The 25,256-nt window shown below is 38.5% G+C and overlaps 1 protein-coding gene across 1 annotated transcript in view; it reads right to left on the reverse strand.

The window, feature by feature from the left end:
* Positions 1-20,505, reverse strand: part of LOC137264875 (uncharacterized) — a 45,753-nt gene extending 25,248 nt beyond the window's left edge. The window contains exons 1-2 of the mRNA XM_067800222.1: positions 20,152-20,505; positions 7,788-7,892 (exon numbers count right to left, since the gene is read on the reverse strand). The gene's annotated coding sequence lies outside the window, so the exon portion shown is untranslated. The remainder of the gene's footprint in view (positions 1-7,787; positions 7,893-20,151) is intronic.
* Positions 20,506-25,256: the final 4,751 nt, after the last annotated feature.

The raw sequence follows: 25,256 nt of genomic DNA on the forward strand, positions 1-25,256 counted from the left end.
CCAAACAATCTGGTGATCACTATCATGAGCATCAATCTGGGCAATTAAGATACAAAGACCTACGTCAACCAACCACCTGATCCCATTGATCACCTTCTATAACAAGCGCTGAAGACTACCTGAAACCAAGATCTTCACACGTTTAAAATGATCATAATACACACACTCATAACAAGTTAATGGACACAACAAACTGTTTTCTCTTTGCCCTGACCACTTGCTATGGTGCCAGACTTGTGAAGATCTGGGTAAGAATTGATCTTCAGCAACCCATGCTTGTCACAAGACGTTACTAATGGGATCGAGTGGTCAGGTCACTGACTTGTCATCACCTCCCAGTTGCGTAGACTGACGCTCTTGCTGTTGACTACTGGATCGTTTGGTCAAGACCCCCCTGCCATGATAGATATTATGAAATATTACCAAGTATGGAGTAAAACAATGAAACAAACCAAAAATCATGCATCAAAGCAGTCTTCTCATTGGCTTGGTCCAAAACTCAATGGTGGTTTCACATTTTCAACCAGATCTTCTAAATCATGTTTTAGTTTCAACGTAATGTCTCATCAGCGGTAAGGGTTACTCCTGGGTCATGTCCACAAATCATACAAAGTCAGATAAGAAGGTTCAAATGTCATGACACAGACTCAAATGTTTTGTGGCCAATATGGCTAGCTTAAGGTCAGACCAACTTATCTTGTTCGGAACATTCAAGACCAGTATGCCAAGATTAGTGTCCATGTATCTACATAGTTTCATACACTTAAACAAATGCTGGTTCTGCACACTGGTTCACAGTATTCATCATGTGCAATGAGACCAGTGTTTTAAGATTGAGGCTGCCAATCCCTGTAACTTTGATGTGAAGGACTCAGAGGGGTGGGAACAGAGATGAGTGAGTGAGTGATGTACATGGAAACAAATCACTTCCGTCATTGTTTTGAAATTATTTAATTGAGACTGAATGAGTGGGTGAGTTGAGTTGCCACTGCTTTCAGCAACATCAGTGGTGGGAAACCACTTTGGATCACTGACTTTGTGTGTTGATAATTACATGCCTTACTCTGAGCATGTTCATTCAAATCCCAGATGGGGCTCAAGCAGTTCACTCAGAAACTGTGATCCCAAATATTACATACCATACATTTGAACATTGCCTAAAAGACTTGGTTGTTTGGTTGGCTTGTTGTTTAATGCAGCATTCAGCAAAATTCAAGCATGGGCTACTAAAGACCAATTTAATTCATATAGCATACAGTTATGAAGGTACAGTTACTTTAGGTAGTTGTAGAGTTGATTCTATGTTTCAGGGGTTTGAGATAAGTTTTCCTGAGGACTCAGAGCTAAGCAAATACAAAATTATACAACAACTGGGATTCATATTGAGGGGAAAATGGCAATGATTGATTGTCATGTCACTAGTGTCACTAGGGCTAGGTAGTGGGGAAAATAATCATAGTGGTTCAGGAACTGTGAGATGGCTGATTAAGTAAATGTCAAAGTGGGTAAAAGATAGATTTGAGGAAATGTACTTCTGACTCAAGTAAATATGAGCCAGATGTCGCCTGAGTTACTTTATCAGAATGGTGGGGTAGCCTAGTGGTTAAAAGCTTTTGCTCGTCATCGTCACACAAAAAACCCAGGTTTGATTCCCCGAAGATACACAAACCATCCTTACACCATCAGACTGAACTTTCTGTTGGGACAACCAGATAAATATCAGTTCCTAAGACAAAATGGTTTAAATAATTGCTGTTTCAACAAAAAAAGGAATTGCAGTCTCAAGAGAAGTTCATGTAAAAGTCCAGGCTAGCTATTCTGAAAACATTCGTAGCCTTACGATCGTCTTAAGCCCATACTTAACACATTGGTTACGATCAAAGTAGAGAATTCTTAGGGCTACGAACGTTTCGAGAATAAGGGCCCAGACCACTTACATTTCCTGTTCTCTGAAAGCCTGAAGGCAAGAGGGAAAAAAAATAATAAATAAATAAAATCACCATTGAAGTAATATTCCTTCTAAATATTAAAAGTATTTTGCTTCTGGAGATTTATGACGTGTAATGAGGCAAAAAACAATCCAAAATAATATCTTCAAAAATTTACATTTTGGCCGATAAAAACATAAGGATTTTATTTCTTGAGCAGGTAATATTATATTCTATTTCCTTCTGCTTATTTTTGCAAAAATACTAGCAGATTCATAAAACAAGAAATAAAATTGGTGTGGCCTTAACTTTGTTTGAAACACATTCTATGGCTGATCAACATAAGAAATACATGATATATACTTTGATGATACTTTTACAAATGAGCACTCTACATTGGGCATTAAAACGGATTGGGGGTCAGAATCCATGAGTTAAATTATAAACACAGCATTAATTGTGGCTCATAATATTGGTACTATATTGTATGGGCCATGTTTGATTATTAACAAACTGCATCATTAAACAACAAATACCTGTTTAAGATTCATTTGTACATGGCTGACACCTGTTCATGACTCACTAATGTTTATGATTCACTTCTCATGTCTCACTTAACTGTTTATGATTAACTTGTTAATGGTTCACCTATTCATGACTCACCTGTTAGTGTCTCATCCGTTCTTGACTCACCTGTTAGTGTCTCATCCGTTCATGACTCACCTGTTCATATCTCATCTATTCATTACTCACCTGTCATGTCTCACCCATTCAATGTCTCGCCCGGTCAGGTTTCACCTGTTCATGACTGACCTGTTTAGGTCTCGTGAGTTCATGACTCCCTTGATTATGTCTCACTTGTTAGGGTCTCATTCGCTCATGACTCACTTATTCATGTCTCATATTTTCAGGAGTCACTTGTTCAAACATAATCTGTTTGTAACCTACCTGTTCGTATCTCATCTGTTCATGACTCACCTGGTCATGTCTCACCCGTTCAATGTCTCGCCTTATCAGGTCTCATGAGTTCATGACTCCCTTGATTATGTCTAACCTGTTAGGGTCTCATCTGCTCATGATTCATTTATTCATGTCTCATATTTTCAGGACTCACTTGTTCAAACATAATCTGTTCGTAACCTACCTGTTCATGTCCCATCTGTTCATGACTCACCTGGTCATGTCTCACATGTTCATGACAAATCTGGTCATGTCTCATCCGTTCATGTGTAATGTGTTCATGACTCACCTGGTCATATCTCACCTGTTCATGACACCTATTCATTGCTCACCTGTTCATGACTCAACCGAGAAGCAGCATCACATCCTCGTAACACATGTGCCATTTCGGCACTTGTTGGAAGAGACAGATCCTCATTCATGTCTAATTACTCCTTTAATTTCTCTGAGGCAGTCTCATGAAATTCTCAAAACACACTTTTCATTGTTTTCATGACACAAAATAACAGCGACATTCCCAGGACAGAGAAAAAAGTTAATCATCCATTGTTGATTTCATCTGTTCCACATGACATCTGTTGTACATTTCACACAGCTGTTTTAACCTGCGGTCATACCATTAGTAAGGACAATGGCAATCGAGCAGCACCAGTGTGAACATAAACTCTACGCTCTTGACATTATGTTCAATATCCAACAAACTAGCACCTATTTCCCTCAAAGTTACAGAACATTCTTCAAACTGGTTATTTTCCCACCAACGACATCTGCATTCCGGATACACTGATGTGTATCAACGCCATATGACTCAAGCATGCCGATGGAGAAAATTACAGAAAACTACCTTTGAGGACAATTAGCAAAACAAGCCCACACGTTAATATCATGATCACAATGATGATTCATTCATATCGTATGCATAAATTAGCTTGAAGGTTCCACTGCGACTGAGTGTAAGATGACACAGTGTTTGGGTACAGCTGTTCCTGACCTAACAGATTCTAAACGATGGAACCTGGTTGCCTTGGAGTAGACATTGTTACTTCAAAAATAAATTAATTAGATCATATCATGATATATACATCCCTATTGTTAATGAAGACTTACAGATATTTATTGGAAGTGAAGTTCTGTCTTCAATGCCATAAAAACTGACTATGAACCCATGAAAATTTATTACAGCATCCATAGGGATGCAGAAAAAGTCTAAATACTTTTCGTAAAGATTCTGATGAAGTAACAAAAACATCTGTATATTCTTATGATTACAGTTGGCATAATCAAGTTGCTTACGATTCTGAGAGATCATTGTCTTGTTTGGATTTGGCAATTTTTGCACTCTGAGTAACACTAGTCAGTGTTATTTAGCATGAAGCATTACTGAGTAATTGTTTATATGGTTCTTAATTAGATTGTAATAAATCTCTCTATAATCAAACATCTGTGTTTAATTTCATTTAAGTTATCACTGAGTTTGTTACCAGCTGGGTTATGGTGTCAGTTGCATTTAATGACTGTAACAATGTGATGATTATGATACACAATACAATACCAGAAACTGAAATACAACAATAATACAACAAAGCCTGGGACACCCATTTTGTAGTCCAGGACCCCTGAAAACTGAGTTCCAGGGACCCCTAAATACAGGATTTGAGGTAAATCCCTGACTTCTCATGTTACGGTAAGATCGTCACAGTTTGTTTTATTACTTTTAACACTTCTTGTATCAGTATTTCTGTTTCTTCCCATCTCAGCAGATTGATGTGGAAGGAATTTTTCAGGTCATATAAATCTCTCATGTTTATGTCTTTGGCAAGGGATGTTGGGGCAGCTTGATGGTGATAACGAGGGCTCATCACAGGGAAAACCTAGATTTCATTCCGAACATAGGCACAATATGCAATTCAGCCAATTTCCAATTCCTCTGACATGACATTCCTGGAACATTGCCAAAAATGGTGTAAACCTATACTCATTCACTCACTCACTCTTTGTGGAAATCCATAAGCAAGACACTGACATACAAATAAATACATAACTCATGAAACTGAGAAACTGATGCTATGACAATTTACCTATCTGATACAACAGACTCTTTGGCACAGCAAATTGCTACCTTTGCTATTTCTCATTTAGTATAGGAATATACATAATTTTGATAGAAACAAATATTTTCTTTATTGAAAAAGGCCCAAATGAGAGGAAACATTCAGGAAATCAAGACTTGCTTCTTTTAGAGTTCAAGTGATGCAGAAATGGCTGAGAGAAAGAGAAAATAATGCAGTTTAAGGACTGTGAGACAGACAATGTTCTGTTCTCAACTCTCAAGAAAGTTATAGACTGGTCATTTACTGGAATGGAGGTGGATAGCTTGTCTGATCAACCTTTCACGTATCACATATCATGTATCACATATCATGTATCATATATCACTAAGGGCTGCAATGATTCAGTTCGATTCATCGAAAATCGAATCTGACACTTTTGGTTTGATTTTCAATAACCATCATCACTATTCCGATTTTATATTTGAATATCTGTTTAAATTAATTTCACACCGCAAGAAAGTAATTTTGACTCCAACTCGAGCAGTTTCAAGTGCAAAGTAAGGCAAAACTTGATTGGTTGATGCTCGGTTAATTATCCAATGAGAATTCCTGTTAGTAATGATATCACCAAGTTGTATATCATAAGCTAGTATATTATTTACATTCCTGATTTCCATGTAAAAACTTCAGAGAAGCTTTCAGTGTGACATGGCTTGTTTAATAAAAACTGAAAGTTAAATGAAATCTGTTTTCTACTTTATAAAGAATCAAATTGAAAATGATTGAATCCAGGGTCCAATATTGAAAATCGAATCAAATCGAGTTCTGGATGTATCACAACCAAAGCAGTCCTCACAGTGTATCATGTATCACATCTTCTTTACTGTTTCACATTTTTTGTTAATTTGTTCTTGCCCATCATACCAATAAGAATGAAGATTTTTTTATGGATATCAACTTCTTTATTATGAGAACACAAACTTTCGGAGTTAATGCTTACTCCTTCATCAGGTGAATGAAGATTTTTTTATGGATATCAACTTCTTTATTATGAGAACACAAACTTTCGGAGTTAATGCTTACTCCTTCATCAGGTGAATGAAGATTTTTTTATGGATATCAACTTCTTTATTATGAGAACACAAACTTTCGGAGTTAATGCTTACTCCTTCATCAGGTGAATGAAGATTTTTTATGGATATATGAAGCATGTAAGCATTAACTCCGAAACGTTGTGTTCTCATAATAAAGAAGTTGATATCCATAAAAAATCTTCATTCTTATGTATTTCACTTCTAAATGCCCTTCAAAGACTTCATCATACCAATATTTGCAAAAAATGTCATCAATGCCCACCCTTTAGATGTCATTCTTCACAAAAACCCTCACCCAACCTCTGCCTCCATAACCAATGAATAATCACTCACTGTGCAAAATTGAAAGACTAACTTACAGAAGTCGACTTCTCCCAAAGCTATACACCCAGATGTGTGCCCTGATGCTACAGAAGATAATTCTACTGTTTCACTACTAATATCACAATCAATGTCCACAGGTGGAAAATTATGACTAAAAAATTGCTAGTGTAATCCGGTACAGCAGCACATGTAAAATCACTTGCCCTGATAAATTTTCCACTAAACCAGATCATTTTCTTGTTGAATTTTCAAATAAACAACATAATTAACATTGGAAAGTCTACTGGACACCAGTACAGTGTGATATACAAATGTCCTTTCCGTGGAGAAACAGTGGAGAAACTTAATACACTGCAACATTATACTCATAGCAGATACTTGCAAATACATATAAAATTTTTGTTAGTGTTTTCCCTGAAAACCCTGATATATTGAAAAAGGAAATATTGTACATAAATTTTCAGCATTTGCCGAATGTGTTTGTGAAGAATCTAGCAAATGGGGTAAATGATTTGCGAAAAAAAAAAAAAGATGAGCAATATTTAAGTTAAAGAGAAATCGACATGCATAATGTCAGGAGTTAATATGTCTGAACACGACAGTTAAGTGGAATGTGCACAAACAAAGTCCCAGCTTAAATCTGTTCACTATGTTGCTAATTCACTTACAACAATCAACACATCACATAAGACATAAAACGTGTCAAAGAGTCCAAATGTCTGAACACAACAATCATGCGAAATAGACATAAACAATGTCACAGGTTTAAATCTGTACGCAACAATCACGAAGTCACATACACCTAACAACCCAGCTGACTGTGACACATAAACTATACATAGATACAACTGACCCTTCAGTAAATGGGTCATGTGACTATACTCAGCTCCACACATTTTCATCACTCAGCTGCACTGTACTGAAATGACCCGAGACACAACTGAGCAGGTCATAAGTGGACACAATGCATGTTCGGACAACATTGGATATGGATGACAACTTTTTTGTATTTCTTTAATATTCTTACATCATGGACATCCTACATCACATTCAGCTTATGAGAAGCAAGAATTAGCTTTGAAACATTGTGATACAGAACTAAAAACAATCTGGGGAAAAAAGAAATGCACCACTGGTGTTTTGTCAAGTTATTAAATAGAAGACATAAACATGAACGCTTACTTTTATGAGATTTCAAAACTGCAAAATTCGTAGGTTATTTTTTTCTGTTTAGTATATATTCATGTTCATCCAGTTTCAAAATGCATTGGAGACCCTGGTTTGATTCCAACATGGGTGCAATGTGTGAAGCCTATTTCTGGTGTCCCTCACTGTGATACACTGCTGGAACAAAAATTTACTGGAATAAAACCAAACTCACTGATTCCAAATGCATTTTGAAAATGTCAGGTCAAAGTGGGAAAGCCTACCTTGGTGTGAGTTAGCTTGACAGTGGTGCTACATGAGATGACAAGCTGTCAATCAAGTTGTCCATGGCTGTCAGTCAGTCTAGTTTCACCTAGGTCATTCTGGGGCTGAAACAAAAGCAAGGTGTCAGTAGCATTGTCATTGTTAAGGTGTTAGTGATTGATGTTACCCTGTATATTGATATAAGTTTTGTTTCCATGGTTACAAATAGGGTCTAAACATACACATTTTGGCTGATCGCTGAAAAAACATAAATCTAGTTTCAAGCACTGAAAGATATATATTTTATGAGCATGCTAAATTCAGTTCTTATTTTGAGATGTTTACTATTCCAAAGTTTCCTTGTGTGATCTGTCTTGATGCTGGACACCAGATTATTACTTGTTATCATAGAATATTTATGTAGTCCACATTTGGGCTGTATAATAACCAGTTTACAGGTATTAATCGGTTCAGACATCAAAGTGTATTGCGATACACCAATTTTCACATGCATTTGGAAAACTTCATAACACTCAGAAATCTTCGGATATTTACTTTTTTTAAATTGCTCCTTTCCCTTTTTTAATAGTGCTAAATATTATTTACATTTTTTTAAATCATAATTAAAAGTTTGTATTAAAGCTTTCTCAAGCATAGAGATTTTGAGGTGCTTTTGCTTTATAAATCCAGCATTAACTCGATAATAAGTCTTTTTTTTTTGTTTAAAAAAAACTTCTTGCAAAATATTGCAATATATATCACAACATATGCTTTGGTATCACAATATATCAAAACAGGAAAATTCTCTGCAATACCCACCCCTTAGTAAGTGCACATTATCCATGCAACTTGTACTTCCTCAAATTGCTAGTTAATTATATTGTTTCCCTCGATCATTTGATGTCAATCTCAACACCACATCGTATTATCAATCCCAACTCGCTGGGGAGTATGCAACACTTGCTGTTACTAGTCACAGCAAATTTATTGTGGCTCTCTCATCCTAATGAGGCACCTGATTCACAGCTGGGTGGACTGAGACACATAGTCACAGTACTTTGTCCAAGTTTAACACTTTGCTCTACCACTTGGTGTTGTGTACCAAGGTTGTGTACTGTACACTAGGGGCTGTGACACCACGGAAATAGTCTGCACAGAAAGTGGACTCCATTGTTTAGGCTTTTGACCAGTTACACTCAGGTCTTGACCCTGACACCTCAACCAAGCTTGATCACTAGCGTGATGCTTAAGCCAGCTTGCCCACCCTTCCCCAGTTCATATGAAAAAATGTGCACTTGAAATTGATAGCTCAATTAGAATGATCGCAGTTTTTACACTTGGCCTTACTGAAAAGAAACCTGTTTTTAACTTAACAATCTTTATCCTCTTTCATCTTTTAATATATCAGTTTGTCTGAACAGACATCATGGTTATTGCTGCCTCTCACTTGACTTCCAACGCACATCTGAGGTGGTTAAGTGAAAACATCGTTTCACAGATTCACATGTTCCAACACCAACAAACAGTAACACAATCAAAAGGTTGACAGTTCAAAGTCAAATCACTTACCTTCCTAATATTCCAAACATAGTCAGTAACCAATATTAGCAATCTATACCAATCAGTTCTCAATCCAAGACAATGTACATGGCTTCCTTGGATTTAGTTCTGAGCTGAGCCAAACGTGGAAGAACAGAGGCTGGCGATGGAGACAGTTGCACAGGACTGATGGGCACAAGGGGCTGTTGTGTATCTGCACCCATGCACTCAGCAACAGCAGGAATACTATAGCATATTGCAGAGGAGGAGAAGCCATTACAGTGAGGAGGTATTTTAAGAAAGTATTTGGTGTACAGACATACCAGATGTGATAGAGATTGACGATGGTATAATGGAGGTAGATATCTGATGTTGAACACCATAAGATATTCCATGTCAGTAAACTTAAGCTTTTGAAGCAATTAGCTGGCCTCCATAACATGTCTGCTCTTTACTAAGTGTGATGGTTTCTCAGGATAGCTGTGAATCTGTCTTTGACCTTTGTTCACATACTAACAATATTCATCATCAGTATTCTGGCAATAACAACATCATCATCATTTATCACAACAGTCATCATAACAATCATCACCATCATTGCCGTTGTCGTCATCGTCTTCGTCGTCATCATAATCATCATCATCATCATCACAAAACATCACCACAACCATCATCATCATTATCCGATAGCACCCTAGCCAATACGACCAACACAGTCGTCATCATCATCGCCATTGTCATCATCACCATCATCATCATCATCATCATCGTTAAATATCAGACAGTACCACAGCAAGTACGACCATCACAGTCTTCATCACTGTCATCATCATCATCATCATCATCACCACCACCACCAACGGCTAGTCACTACCACAGCCACCATCACTATCACAACCATCATCAACGTTGTCATCATCACCACAACCAACCACCACCACATCATCATCATCATCATCATCATCATCATCACCACCACCAACGGCTAGTCACTACCACAGCCACCATCACTATCACAACCATCATCAACGTTGTCATCATCACCACAACCAACCACCACCACATCATCATCATCATCATCATCATCATCACCACCACCAACGGCTAGTCACTACCACAGCCACCATCACTATCACAACCATCATCAACGTTGTCATCATCACCACAACCAACCACCACCACATCATCATCATCATCATCATCATCATCATCATCATCATCATCATCATCATCAGCAGCAGCAGCAGCAGCAGCAGCTAGTACCGCAGCCACTTCCACCTGACAACCATCATCATCATCATCATCTCCATTGTCATCATCTAAGTACCAAGCTAGTACCAAGGCCACTTACCCCCATGTACACCATCATCAACAATCACCAGCTACTATCAACATCACCTCCTCCACATCGTCACATCACCCTCCAATCATCACCCTACGTTTTCAACTTCAAGCATACCACCATAATCTCACAATCACAACTACTACTATTATCACCTTCCCATCACTTACCAACAATTAAGCCATCATTATATCATCAGCCAACTATCATCTAATTCTTATTACCAGGACAAGTAATATAAAACTTTCAGGAACACTTCATGTTCACCAGTAGCACTGATGTCAGTACCAAAACCTAACAACATTCTAATAAATCTTTCATAGGGGTGAAAACCCTACATCATGTCACAGTTCTGTACATAGTGTGGTATGCAGCTCTCCCTTTGGGTAACATTTCGGTTTGATTCATTAACAACGTGATAGGATAAACATTTTCATGGAAAGACACTGTCGTAGACTAACAGGTAGTCTCTGAAATGAACATATTTTACTGAAAAAACGTTCATAGTGAAAAAAAATAATCTAATGAAATGGAGACCTGAGACTTTCTTCATTACATGAAACTATGGAAATCTAGACTTGCCACTTTTTCTAGACTTGCATGGGCATTCTTGGATATATATACCTCAGACTAGCACTGTCGGTACGGTTCAAGTTCTGAGATTGAGAAGAAATCTTCTTGCAATTGGGAGACAAATGAAAGTGCCTTTACATGATCTCATTCATCCAATCGATTTAGCATGAGTTGATGACAATAACCACACAGAAATGTCAGAAATGGTAGCTAAATGAAGATTGTCATCTGGAATTAAATTACATGGAATAATTGTGATGACTTTCCAAAAGTAATGTGCACAATGTGAGTAAGGTGATATTTTTTGTACCACATTTTCAAAGTGAATTTCAGTTTACCGAACTGAAAACAAATTACGCAGTATGAACATGGTGAATACACTGTGGTATATTTCAAGCCTTATCATCTGTATGTGTCAGCTAAGCTGTAAGACGACTGGGCCATGTGTGGCTGACACACTTTGTGTCCTTGATGAGTGATGTTACTTTTTCATCTAAAACTGGGATACAAAAGAACACAAGGAGAACTCCAGAACACTGATCAACATGTTCAAAACATCAACCTTAACACACACTTATATGTCTCAGTTAAGCAGGTATGAAACAACCATCTGTGGTTGACACACTTTGTGTCCTTGAAGAGTAATGTCATTAAAACTGGGATACTAAAGAACACAGGGAAGATTTTTACTCCAGAACACTGATCAACATGTTTAAAAGTAAAACATCAACCTCAACACACATTCATATCGACACTCGAGTGCTTTGCTTGTGTGAGCCTATTCATGAAACCACTCGTCTTTCACACTGTTCAGTAATACTTGTTCAGGATCCATTACTAGATAAACTCATCGTCTCTGAATATCATAACTGTCATAGAAACTTTAATATTTCTTTTTCATTTGAAAAGGACACCCACTTGGATGTTAGATTAAGAACCTGAGGAAATCTAGACTTGCTGTATTTAGGCCTTTTAGGATTGCAGTCACAGCTCGGTGGAAGGGACTTGGAGACAGACGAGGTCCATTACAGGAGCGTCTGTGTTTCAGTAGTTATATACTAGTCGAAAAAAGTAGGAGACATTCCATTTTGCAAGGATACCACTACCCAATACCAATGGATATGAGAAACAGTAACACATATCCATTCAGACGAAACATTTCCAAAGGAATGGAATTAACTGGCCACATTTCCCCTTCATTTCTCTTCATCATCTGTTTCCTCCTTAGCTTCATCATTTGCGTTTTATCAATCTTGTAAATCCAATATCCCTTACTTTGATTCATACAGTCATTTGTGTTTGTCACAGACAACAGATCACTTGTCCATCCTACCTGAAATATTTCAAAGCAGGAAGGGTAAAACTTACTTGATGTTGAACACTGCATCCTTTTACCTACACATATTGAGAATGGATGCATGGGCATGTACACAAATATTTGCTAAAGCGACTTTTTTTCCTTGCTTTGTACTCATTATCACATCAATGGTTCACTTTTTTCAAACACTAAAATCTGCATCTATAACTTTGTTGACACATGCCATCTTATCCCAGCTGCATAATCTATGCTCATGCTGTTGACCACTGGGTTGTTTGGGCCAGATCCGATTATTTACAAATGTAGCTGGAATATTGCTGTGCTGTGTCAAACAACAACCTGTCCCCATGGGACATGCAACAACTTGAGATTCAGGTAAATGTAGAGCTCATTTCTCCCAGCTTAATGTCCACAGAAGTCTATTACACCTTCCATGAGGCTTAAAGTAACATGCCTGCCTCAACCCGACCATGTATAAAGCATCAATGCGTGCTTTGAATATCGTGAGAAGACTTAGTTCTGGAGTGTGTGCTACGCTGATAAGCAATGTCACCATGGTCACCGCTGCTCAAGGTGACGACTAGGATGTGTTGTGATGTATCCGTAGCTACAGTGACTGTTGATTATGGACTAACCTCCAGCTTTCTCACATTCTTTAGCTATGCTGGGTATATTATCATGATTATATCTCCATTCCTTTATGACCAAGATTATCATAATGATCGGATGATCGCAACTCCCATACTCTAAATGATCACTAACATCTGTGAAGATCAGGGTTAGAATATATCTTCAGCCCACTATACTTGTTGTCAGAGGATTCCAAAGGTATCAGATGGTCAGGACAGGACTTGGTTGATGCCTGTGTTATAGTGTCTAATTCAGGGCAGCCATCATCCAAATATTTCTAAAAAACAAACTATGTAGCCAGGCCATATGATAATCATTTGTTATTATTTAATCTGCATTCTTAATTTTTATCATTGTCTTGTCAGCTACCCTGTTCCTCTTTGTCACTTCCATTGATTACTTTATATGACATTTATGGCCTTTATTGGTCATCCCCCTTGGCTATTGGAAGTGCTATTGTTTTTCTATCTGTCCATTGTTGAATCTTTGCTTGTCCATTGTTAATGAAAACTGTATACATATGTATGCTCACATCTATACTGAGAGTGAGTGTGGAGTCCGGTATTCCCACTGTCTGAATAGGGACGACTGCCAGCAGGATTATGCTGCTCGCAAGAAAGGCCCTGGGGTTGAGCTGGAAATCCGCTCACCTCATTAATGTGTACTTGTTTGTCATGTCTAGTGAAACCAACAAAAAGTTTGAACTAAACTATGCCTTCGTCTTCGTCAACGTATTCATTTGTCTTCGTCAACGTAATGTTCATCTTAATAATGAGCTAATTCACCATGAGCCGATGACCACAGGCCCCAGTTGACACATGTCATATCTCAATTATATATATCTTAACTTCTCTGAGAGGCATTTAGAAGTTGGAAGTTTATCACTTGCTTGATAAAGGTGTTAGAACTTCCACAAAAACGTTGCTCTCACAGCAATAAAGAAGTTGTTCATCCATATGCTGTCATCCCTCCCATTATCTCTTGTTCATTATTAACTTTCCAAAGATCTGTCTATGAATGTGGGGCAGCACAGGAGCCAAGAGGTTAAAGAGTGTGCTCATCGTCTAAAGACACAGGTTCAATTCCCTACATTACTGGTGTGATATTGCAGGAATATTAATAACAGCGGTGAAAAACCTTACTCCCTCAGTCATACTCATATAAGCATAGAATCTGGCTTAGTCACATACTGAAAGTGCACTGATAATTGAAACATGAACGCCTCCTTTGATGCTTATGACATGCAACGAATCAAGACAGCCCTTTAAACCATGCATTTGGCACATACCTGAGCTTAAAGGTCACATGCAACGTAAAACACAACTTTGCAGATTCTGGTACCTTTCGGTATGCATTTACAGAAACAAATCATAAAAAATGCCAATTCAACCTATAAAGTTGAAAAAAACGTGATGGAAAAAAAGCCCGCCAAATCGGAGTTCAAACGTTTCACTAAATTCCCCCCAGCGCTGGGGGGAAAACTGGTTTCAACAGCTGTGCTGCGCTGCGCCGGTGATGCATGCGCAGTGAATAGGTTCGCGGAGCTCGAAACAGTATGCATGCCTAGCGTCTGAGGTTTTGAGCAGTGGTATAAACTTGGTTGTGTACACAAACAAATAAATAATCTACTCTTTACGTAAAAAGACTTGTTGATTGTGGTAAGCAGTCTCTGTCACAGAGAAAGCTCAGTGTCTGGTTTATTCACACCTATATGTCTGCCTGCCTGTCTGCTAAAGACAACATGCAATACACAACTTCAATCATTGACCATGTGCAATTTGAACTTAACACCTATCAGACTATACGACATAAAGAAAATAAGTTGATTTATGACTCGTGCACCCGAGTCCCGTGTCTGCCACATTATGTAATTAGGCATGTGTGATACACATGACATGTTTTTATGTCTGTGGGTTGTAAACATACTACATTCATTTTTTTCGGATGACTGGATCTGACGGAAACTGGTGCAAACTCTTGTCAGTTTCAAGTCCTGCTTTGTACTTGGACGAATGACAGATTCCAGCCACGCAGTAGTTTACCATCTCTACTGACATGATTTTTTATTGGATCGAGCACAAATTCAGAGAACATGTATTTTCCAAACCCAACATCTCTATATACATTCTTCATGGATAACAACTTCTTTTAGTGTATATGATTTTGTTTGACAACAGTATATGAATCCATACTGAAACGACGCATCAAGTACACAAAAAGAAGTTGTTATCCATACAGAATCTTACTTTCTTGTGATTGGCTACACTTCTAAAATGCCCATCAAACAGATCATCTTTCTGTACACACAATGAGCCCTCAGCATATCAGCAAATGAAACAGCCAATCGGAAACCGTCGTTACACTTGAGTGCATATCCACCCAGTATGACTGGGTCCGGTCTCCCGCAGGCTTCGTTTCGGGGGAAGTAAGCCCAAGTACAAAATATTGCATTTTTGAATCGCGATTGTACACTTATGATCTTGTTTATTTGTTTTTTTTAAAGCAGCAGTGTACATTATATGTCATGAATAAGTGATAAATGTGTTTTAATTATGTTTGATTTTTTGGTTGCATGTGACCTTTAAAGTTGTGTCCCCAGATGAAATAGCTCCCAACCACTAATGAGCTTTAATCAAAACAAAGGGAGGTGAGTAAGGTTCGTGGTTAAGCACTGACTTGTCAGGCTGAAGACCTTGGTTTGAATCCCCAAATGGGTACAATACATGAAGAACATTTTTGGTGTCCCCTGCCGTGATATTGCTGGAATATTCTACAGGTTACATCACAACTAATCATCCTGCAAGGTCCTTGAGAATACAATAAATAGCTGTCCACTCAGGTGTACGACGATTTTACAAGTATTGACTGCCTTAAACTAAATATGCTTTATGGTTCAACTTCTTTATTATACAAGGTCACAATGTTTCGAGACAGTTCCTAGTTTCTCCTTCAGGTGAAGTGATGACAAGTTGGTGAATTGGTTGAGCGCTGAGACTGCCTCATATCCATGATGATGTTGTATAAGTTGTTTCAAAGGCATTTAGAAGTTGGAGGAATCAAACTAAATATGCTTAATAGTTCAACTTCTATATTATACAAAGCATATTTAGTTTGATTCTACCAACTTCTAAATGCCTTTGAAACAACTTATTGACTGCCTTAGCTCCAAATATTAAAGATAATGTTTAGCTCAATCTAGATTTGTTTGGCACATAAATATTTTGGGGGATAATTTTTTAAATAGGATAAATTTTATCACTCCAGATGGATTTGTTTTGTACATAAATATTTTGGGGGGAAAATTTTTTAAATAGGATAAATTTTATCACTACTTGTCTGAAACATAACTACTTTTAGCAATGATTTATTCAAACAGAACTCAAAATGAAATAAAGGTACGGTTGCAAAGTTGTGAACATCTGAATAATGTGTGGGTGTGTTGTGTGTGTTGTGTGTGTTGGGTGTGTCTGTGCTTTGTATGACTAGCAATGAAAGTTTCACACCTGAGTGCTTTCCTTGAGATGGTATGTTGAAGATTAAACTGGGACACAAAACTCGAGACACAGAACCAACCTTGTAATACACTTCTGTTAAAATCAGGATGACCAGTCAGGGAAATAAATAGTATCATCTTCTACCATCTTTTTAGAAGGAACCAATTTCAGAGGGACTGAATTACTGACCCTCCCTTTCTGGGCAGATATTCTATCAACAACATTACATTTAAGACTGTTGACAAAGCAGGGGTGACCAGATTAAGACTGGAACTTTTTCAAAAGAAATGAGTTAAAGGCAGTGTTAGAAAATACCTGCTAGCCTGACTGCTCGAGAGGAGTTATTTTCAACACACACTGCTAGATTCTCAAATTCACCTGCCTGACGGTCAGGTTAAACTTTAGACATGTATATGATGACATTTTACGCACAGGTAAGTTTTGGTCAAGTTTTACATCGAACCAGTCCTGTGGTCTGGCTGAAAGTTTTGGGACTTTCATACCCTGCCAAAGGCCAGTTCTTCTTTGCTTATTTTCTTTGGCTGCCACATTGTGATTAGACAACATGTCTCTTGTCAAGTAGATACTGGGCATTTGACAAGAAAGGCAAGACAACCTGTTAGTTATAAGCACAAGATTCCCCCCAAAAATGGATCAAAAGAATCAGAAGCATCATACTCCGAAGCTCCATGACTTAAGTCTGATGACTACCATGGCTGGTGAGTGAGTGAGGCAGTGAGTGAGTGGGTGGGTGTTGCTTAACAACAACAGTTTTAAAACCTCATCTTGACCATGACGATTTAGTCCTATGTTGGCTTTATGGAATGAAGTCTACGGACATGACACCCCAGTTAATGAGTGTGTATAGGTTTATGTTTCTCTTAGCAATATTCCAGTAACATCACGACGAGAGAGCTCAGAAATGGGCTTTGGACATAACGCACATATGGGCTGAATCGAACCCAGGTCTTCGGCGTGACAATCAAATGCATCAGCAACTAGGCTAAATATCAGTTTACTCATGTGTAATCTCTTACAAATATCCTCTTGCATATCTCCTCAGAAACTTCCTCATAGACACTCGACATAAGGAAAACAAAAACCTCCCAAAGAGAGGTCTCTAAGACAAATTATCTGCCACAGCATTGTAATTTGAACAGAGAAAGATCATGTTCAATTTTTTAAACGACTATGCAACATATATCTTTAATTTAATGAGGCAATTACTGTTACAGTCCGTTTGGCTCAAAAGTGGACCGATGAAATGCAATCTAACTGGAAAACTGATACACATAAAGTACTCAATGAAATGCTGTTCATATATATATAATAAATCAAAACATCATACTCACTCTATGATTTTTTTTGTAGAATTTTGTCCTAAAAATGAGAAAGTTGCTTAACAATCTATCACTGAAATACTGTCACAGTTCACAATTTGTTATCAGGGAGGAGTGCAGAGAAAGGGATAACCAGATGTGCGAGAATTTAAGATGGAGACAGCACTGCACAGGTTAATGAATAAATAAACTTGTCGCCACTTTTGCATGTTTTCTCAAACATGCTTAACAGTGAGTAACAGAATTTAGTTCTACACTGCTATTAGCTGTATTCCAGGTCATATCAGGGTGGGGGACACCAGAAAGCAGCTTCACACATTGTACCCATGTGAGGAATCGAACCCTGGCCTTCGGTGTGATTAGTCAATACCTTAACATTGCACACTGTATACATGTTGGGAATCAAACCCAAGCCCTTGATGTGGCAGATGAAAGCTTTAACCACTAGGCTGCCCTGCAGGGTATTTATTTAGTAGGTTTTGTAATGTCAATTTTAATGTTAAACATACATGCAGCTGAGTTACTATAACTGGCCTGGTAGACTGGTCTAGATTATTTGGGTGGGATAACAGGATGTGATAAAGATGTTGGTGGTCCACCAGGCTGAGACCGGCATGCATGTATGAATCATGTCACTGAGGCCAAGTAACTATGAAACTGAGCTGTCTGGTCAGTGTAGGAAAATATGATTAATAGTTTGCATTTATGACAGTGACATAAAAATGTCAGTAAGTTTTTCCTAAAAATGGACAGGACATGGAATCTGGTGTTTTTCCTGTTGTCAACTCACGGGGAAGAAAAATATAAGAGCCCACGCCTCAGTCATTTTGAACTTGACTGACTGACTGACCCCATTTCTTCTGCTATGACCGCCAGCTGACCCAAGCACAAACTCTGTCAAATGGCCCTTATTCTCATTAGCACGTTTAGGCCTATAGTTCTTATTTCTGCTTTTTATACTAAAATGACTAATTCAGTTTGTGTTTTTGTTCTTGTTGAAAGATGGAGATTTTATGGTTAAAAATGTTGTATTTTAAAATTTAATTCATATCAGACATTTTCATAAACATTATACATTGTGACCTGAGCATATTATGCTCAACAATGTGAATTACCTATAAAAAGAAACATGATGCATTGATTATGTAGGAGAATTATCTAAGCCTGCTCAGGGGCCAAAATGGTGCCCAAGATTTGCAAAATTATACACTTTGCTTGATCTATATGGATTGTCAGTGAAGGGTGGGTGGGGTGGGGTGGGCGTGGGGCAAGGGGTTTGGTGGGTTGGGGCTGGGAATCTGAATCTGGTCACTTCCTCACTGTCCCTTGTGTTTTACATGATCCCTAACATCTGTCACAGAGTGAGAGTGACAGAATCTAGAGAGCAGTCACGTTTTGTTTTAGGTTTTTTTCATTACGACAGCAGGCATACAAGTGTTCAAGTATATTACAAATGCAATGTATAAGTAAATAAAGACATTAAAAGTACTTGTATACCAGCTGAAAATATTGAAAGGGTAACTGTGAAGAGTGTTATTATTCTACTGAGTTTATGAAATGTACTCGCAATATTATCAATAAGCTGTCCCAATTAATTGAATAATGTGGACTTCATAAACACCCTGACCATAACACAAATGACCCTAAAGATCATACATGGATGAGGGATTGCTGAGGCGATACTAAAGAATATTACTTCCATATATATTTATATCTGGTAATACCATTTATTGGGTGGCGAACCAATATTCCTAATCGCACCTAAACTGCTTATGGCATTTAAGACCATAGCAAATATCTAAAGTATAAAGGGAAACATGTTGAGCTACGTACCATTCGCTGCACCAAATATTGTTTGTAAATCTATGTAAATTTTCACCATTTGTGAAGAGAATGGACTTGATAACTGATATGAGGTGACACAAACAACAGTATCTGTTTATTGTTGTTAATTGAGAGTCTGGGGTTTTGGACCTGACATTTCAAGAGAAATTTTGAACAGGGTCTCCTCTTTTCAAATATTGAGTTTGCATTTTACGAAGGTCGTACCTGCAATCTGCAACAATAAATTGATAAAAACATACAATGTCAACAGGTTATTATATCACAAACACAATGTTGAGAATTAACTTCGTTTATAAGACCTACCTTACATTATGCTGCTTGAGGAGTATCTGTTGTATCCGTCACCCTTCACACACGAATGGATATGACATGATCCGAAATGTAATATTACTTCCTTGTCTTACGTAAACTCAGATGAGCTCGCGAGTCAGATTTCAGCTGCAACCATTTTCATATTTGTACAAATATCTTTGTATTTTGTAAAGCATCAAATATGTTTTCCGTAGCTAGGTTTTCAGTTACTATATGACCACATCCTGGTCGTGTCAAACTACATACACGCCTGGCTGATAAACAGTTGACGTTCCTTTCTAAATTTTGCTTCGTCTGTCACGACAAAAATTATAAACATGGAGTTACCTCCCTTGTCCGAACGATAACTCTTTCATTTCCGGGTAAATGGTGACTTCATGTAGTTATAGTCTGTTTCAGGTTCCACTACACTATATCAATATCACATGCTGCCCGAGCGAGGACCGTATGGAAACAACTCAAACGGACAGAGGCCTGTGACAGCTGTGATTGGATGAAATAGTGTAAGATGTGTATGTGTTTTAAAAGCACATCCACCCTGTTATTAAAACTGACCACAATTTTAAGTATTTAGTGCTGTCATTTTTATCACCATGGGTTATGCTTATGTGTGTACCTATATTTTGAAGTAGGTGACATTCGGTGCGGAGCTGGGGGTTGATGTGTTCCGCTTCCTGTGCTTGGCAAATGTGCCGGACAAGTTGGCCACAACTTGTGTTTTATTGTAGTTTAGAGGCCAGACTGTGCCCATGTGTACATGGAATGGCTGTTGATAGCCTGGATATTTTTTTAAAAAATATAAGGTTACTATAGAAGTCTATGGGAAAACATTTGGTGTTGTGTAACCTTCAATTCATGTTGCATCATTTTTGTGGCTTCATGGTATAAAATGTAATACCAATACGCGTAGGGAATATCTGGTGATTTTTTGTAAGTTTGTTATTATGAATACAAATTTAATATTCCTTCAAGGTAGATGACAAAGCCAATCCCAACATTCCAAGAGTGTGCGATGTTAATAACGAAAATGGCTCGTTTTTCATGGCCGTTTTCCAACATGTAACATATCCAATTTTGTGGAAAACGCGTCTTAACTTGACGGTCATACTGTTGAAAGAGACAATCTTTCGTTTCCATCTCTCCATGTTCAATGTTTGTAGAAATGAAGGAACTTGAGTAACAATAATGTTGAAAGCCCACTGTAAATTAAAGGCTTCATAACTTGCGTTTTGAGTTCAAACCTGAATCTGTACTGTTTCAAAGATGGCGGACTCTTCTTCAAACCTACACTAAGTTAAAATACATGTATAAACTCCATAGGGATACTATTCAAACGGGTTTAGTGAAGCGGTCTACCAGTTAACGAAACACAGGGTGGGACTCGAACCGCGGAAATGTGACCCTTGGTACCAAATCTTGAAAACACGCCCGACTTCGCCAACTTGGGTAGTTGCTCATAATATCAACCACTACTAGTAGGCCGCACCCAAGGCCGTGCAGAAGGTAGACTTTGATAGAGACAAGTGTACAGGCTTGCCTCGGGAAGATCGCGGCAGATGGTCAAGGTTATACATCTGGACCCACTTGCATAAAGCGATCTTAGCGCTACAGTGATTGTAACTAACATTCTCCAACATAAGCTTCAGGTAGTCGTAGCGCTAAGATCGCTTTGTGCAAATGGACCCTAGGATCATCGCTCTATAAAATAACTCATGGGGCCCGTTTCACGAAACTCTCGTAAGCCTAAGATCTCGTAACTTTTCTCGTAGCATCCGTAGCTCCTTTGTTACAGTATAGGAGGTACAATGGCTACGAGAAAACTTACGAGATCTTAGGCTACGAGCGTTTTGTGAAACGGGCCCCTGTACAGTACACTCTCCGCTTACTTTCAGTGGAATTGAATATTTGATCTTCGGTATCCAGTAACTATTGGAAGTAGATAAGTCAACCACGGGCAGCGACTCAGAATGAATTGTAATGAAAGCAGTTTTACAAATATTTCTTTATAAACAGTAAACAACGTTCTTATCGGACAAGCTGCCCGTGAAGACACGGGGTTTGAATTGCTCTTCAGTAAAAGATGGCCGACGAGATTGGGTGGTCAGGCTAACTGACTTGGGAAACGTTATCATGGCACAGTTGTGCAGATCGATGCTCATGCTGTTGATCACTGGCTTATCCGGTCCAGACTAGATTATTTACAAACCAGTGCCATATAGCTGGGGTACAGCTAAACTAAACCTCAACCACTCCTTTCGAGTCCCGGATCAAGCTTAAACTCTTGTGTCTTCTTTTCCGCTGTGTCATTGGAAATGCACTTTCTTATCTATCCGATCTTTTAACCGTGCACACACCTTCTCGATCTCACCGCTCACAAGACACGAACCTGTTGTTGTGCCAAAAATAAAGACAGCGCTGTATCAGAACAGCTTTAAGCAGAGCCTCAGAGACTGTTGTGACTTTCTTACCTTTATATCAAATCTAGATACACATGGTACACATAATCATGACAGTCTTCCACCTGTAGCTGCTCGACACTTGACACGTAGCGCAATGAGCGTGCTTATGCATGGATATATGCACGGTACAAATACGCTATAATACTTTTAATTCTACTTACAACATCTGGACTAATGCAACACAATCTAAATAATGATATGAAATCCAATGAGATCACGACTGTGTTCTCGCTGAATACATCTGACTAATCTTGAATGAAAAAGTTGAAAATAATACTACAGTAACTCTATTTTCTCGCAGTCGGTTAATTTTTCAACATGTGCATGACACAGCTGTTGCGATGTCGTTTAGTCTGAATGCAGTTATGCCCCCGTGGTTGGCATATGTTTAGTCATGTAATAAATGGCAGATATTGCTTAGATTCACCAGATAAACTACATTTAGTTCATTCGGGACCCTCATCGAGTGTCAACGTCTTGGATGGAAAATCAGTTTAACGTCGAACTTATCCTGCGTGATCATGAGTGGGTGAGTTGAGTTTTACGCCGCACTCAGCAATATTCCATCCATATGGCGTCGGGATGTAAATAATCGAGTCTAGATAAGACAATCCGGTGATCAACAGCATCAGCAGCGATCTACTCAACTGGGATACGATGACATGTATCAGCCAAGTGAGCGAGCCTGACCACCCGATCCCCTTAGTCGCATCTTCCGACAAGCATGGAATACTGAAGATCAGTTCCAGCGGGGTTATTTTATCAACATGGGTATGGTAGCTGTTGTAACATCATTTTGTCTGAATGCTATCATACCCCGGTGGTTAGCATGTAATTATGTATCTTATGATCGGTAGATATTGTTTATATGCACCAGCTAAATCATTATTAGTTTATTATGTACCCTCGAGTGTCATCTTCTTGTGGGAACTCACGAAGCAGGAAGGATAGCAAGGATCTACTTACTCAACTGGTTTGTCATTTGGCATAGTGTACAGCACATGTGACATTGATATACAGCGGAAGCTGTCAAAACCGGCATCTGTCCAATCCAGCAAGTTGACAACACCGGCATAAAAACAAGTCCCTTCCGTGGCTTGTACATTTATCATCAGCTCTGCAATCGGGCACATTGTTTGGTGATGGGGGTGTGCAGGGAGTGGGCACCCTTACACCCACCTTTACCTTGAAATTTTGTGAAATGACCATTGAAAGGAATGAAAATAAAGCCTGCAGCCCCATTTGTTCAGTAGTGTGCAATCTCCCAGTTATATCACACGCGGCATGTCTGACTGAGGAGGGAGGAAAGCTCGACATAATGAAGATCTCATGCAGTCGGTTTTTATCAAGGTTGGTTGTTGGTTGTTGTTTAACACCGCATTCAGCATTAATCCATCCTTATGGCGGCGGTCTGTGTATAATCGAGCCTGGACCATGGGTTACTGAACCGGATCTTCACGGGTCTAGAATGTTTGTGAAACCCATGAGCATAACAACTGTGGCTACTAAAGAACAGTTACAATCCGGATCTTCACGGGTCTAGAATGTTTGTGAAACCCATGAGCATAACAACTGTGGCTACTAAAGAACAGTTACAATCCGGATCTTCACGGGTCTAGAATGTTTGTGAAACCCATGAGCATAACAACTGTGGCTACTAAAGAACAGTTACAATCCGGATCTTCACGGGTCTAGAATGTTTGTGAAACCCATGAGCATAACAACTGTGGCTACTAAAGAACAGTTACAATCCGGATCTTCACGGGTCTAGAATGTTTGTGAAACCCATGAGCATAACAACTGTGGCTACTAAAGAACAGTTACAATCCGGATCTTCACGGGTCTAGAATGTTTGTGAAACCCATGAGCATAACAACTGTGGTTACTAAAGAACAGTTACAATCCGGATCTTCACGGGTCTAGAATGTTTGTGAAACCCATGAGCATAACAACTGTGGTTACTAAAGAACAGTTACAATCCGGATCTTCACGGGTCTAGAATGTTTGTGAAACCCATGAGCATAACAACTGTGGTTACTAAAGAACAGTTACAATCCGGATCTTCACAGGTCTAAAGAGAAGTATCTCACATATCGTTCTTTGGGAATCAAACCAGGAACTCTGGTGCGATGAGGGAACACCTTGCTTGACCTCCAGGCCAGAACACCGCCTCTCTTTATGGAAAATCCTAAGAAGTGATAGAATTCAATGCAGCTTGAAATAAAGACCGATCGAATAACGTCTCAGATTAATTTACGCTATTTGCAAGTTTCACTGGAGCACATAATTACTTTCTTGGACATGATAAGCGTCTGATATTATATTACTAACCTGATATCGATCTTCCTTCAAAAACAGCGAAGGGTCGATATTAGACCTGATTGAATTTCCAATGGATTCTACACAAGTGTGGATGAAAATGTTAACTAGCTTTCTTCTTAACAACATTACATGACCTAAATAAAACACTTTTGGTGGATTTTCCCTCCTTTCCTGGTCGCATCCTCTACAGATTCGCCGACATATTGCTGCGTTGAAAACAATCTAAAAACACAAACCAACATATCTCCAAAGTTTATTTTAATATTGTTGCAAGGTCAGCAAGTTTTCAAATATTTCACAGAAGTGACAACGTGC

Source organism: Haliotis asinina, chromosome 15 (genome assembly GCF_037392515.1).
Source record: "Haliotis asinina isolate JCU_RB_2024 chromosome 15, JCU_Hal_asi_v2, whole genome shotgun sequence".
In the NCBI taxonomy this organism is placed as follows: domain Eukaryota; kingdom Metazoa; phylum Mollusca; class Gastropoda; order Lepetellida; family Haliotidae; genus Haliotis; species Haliotis asinina.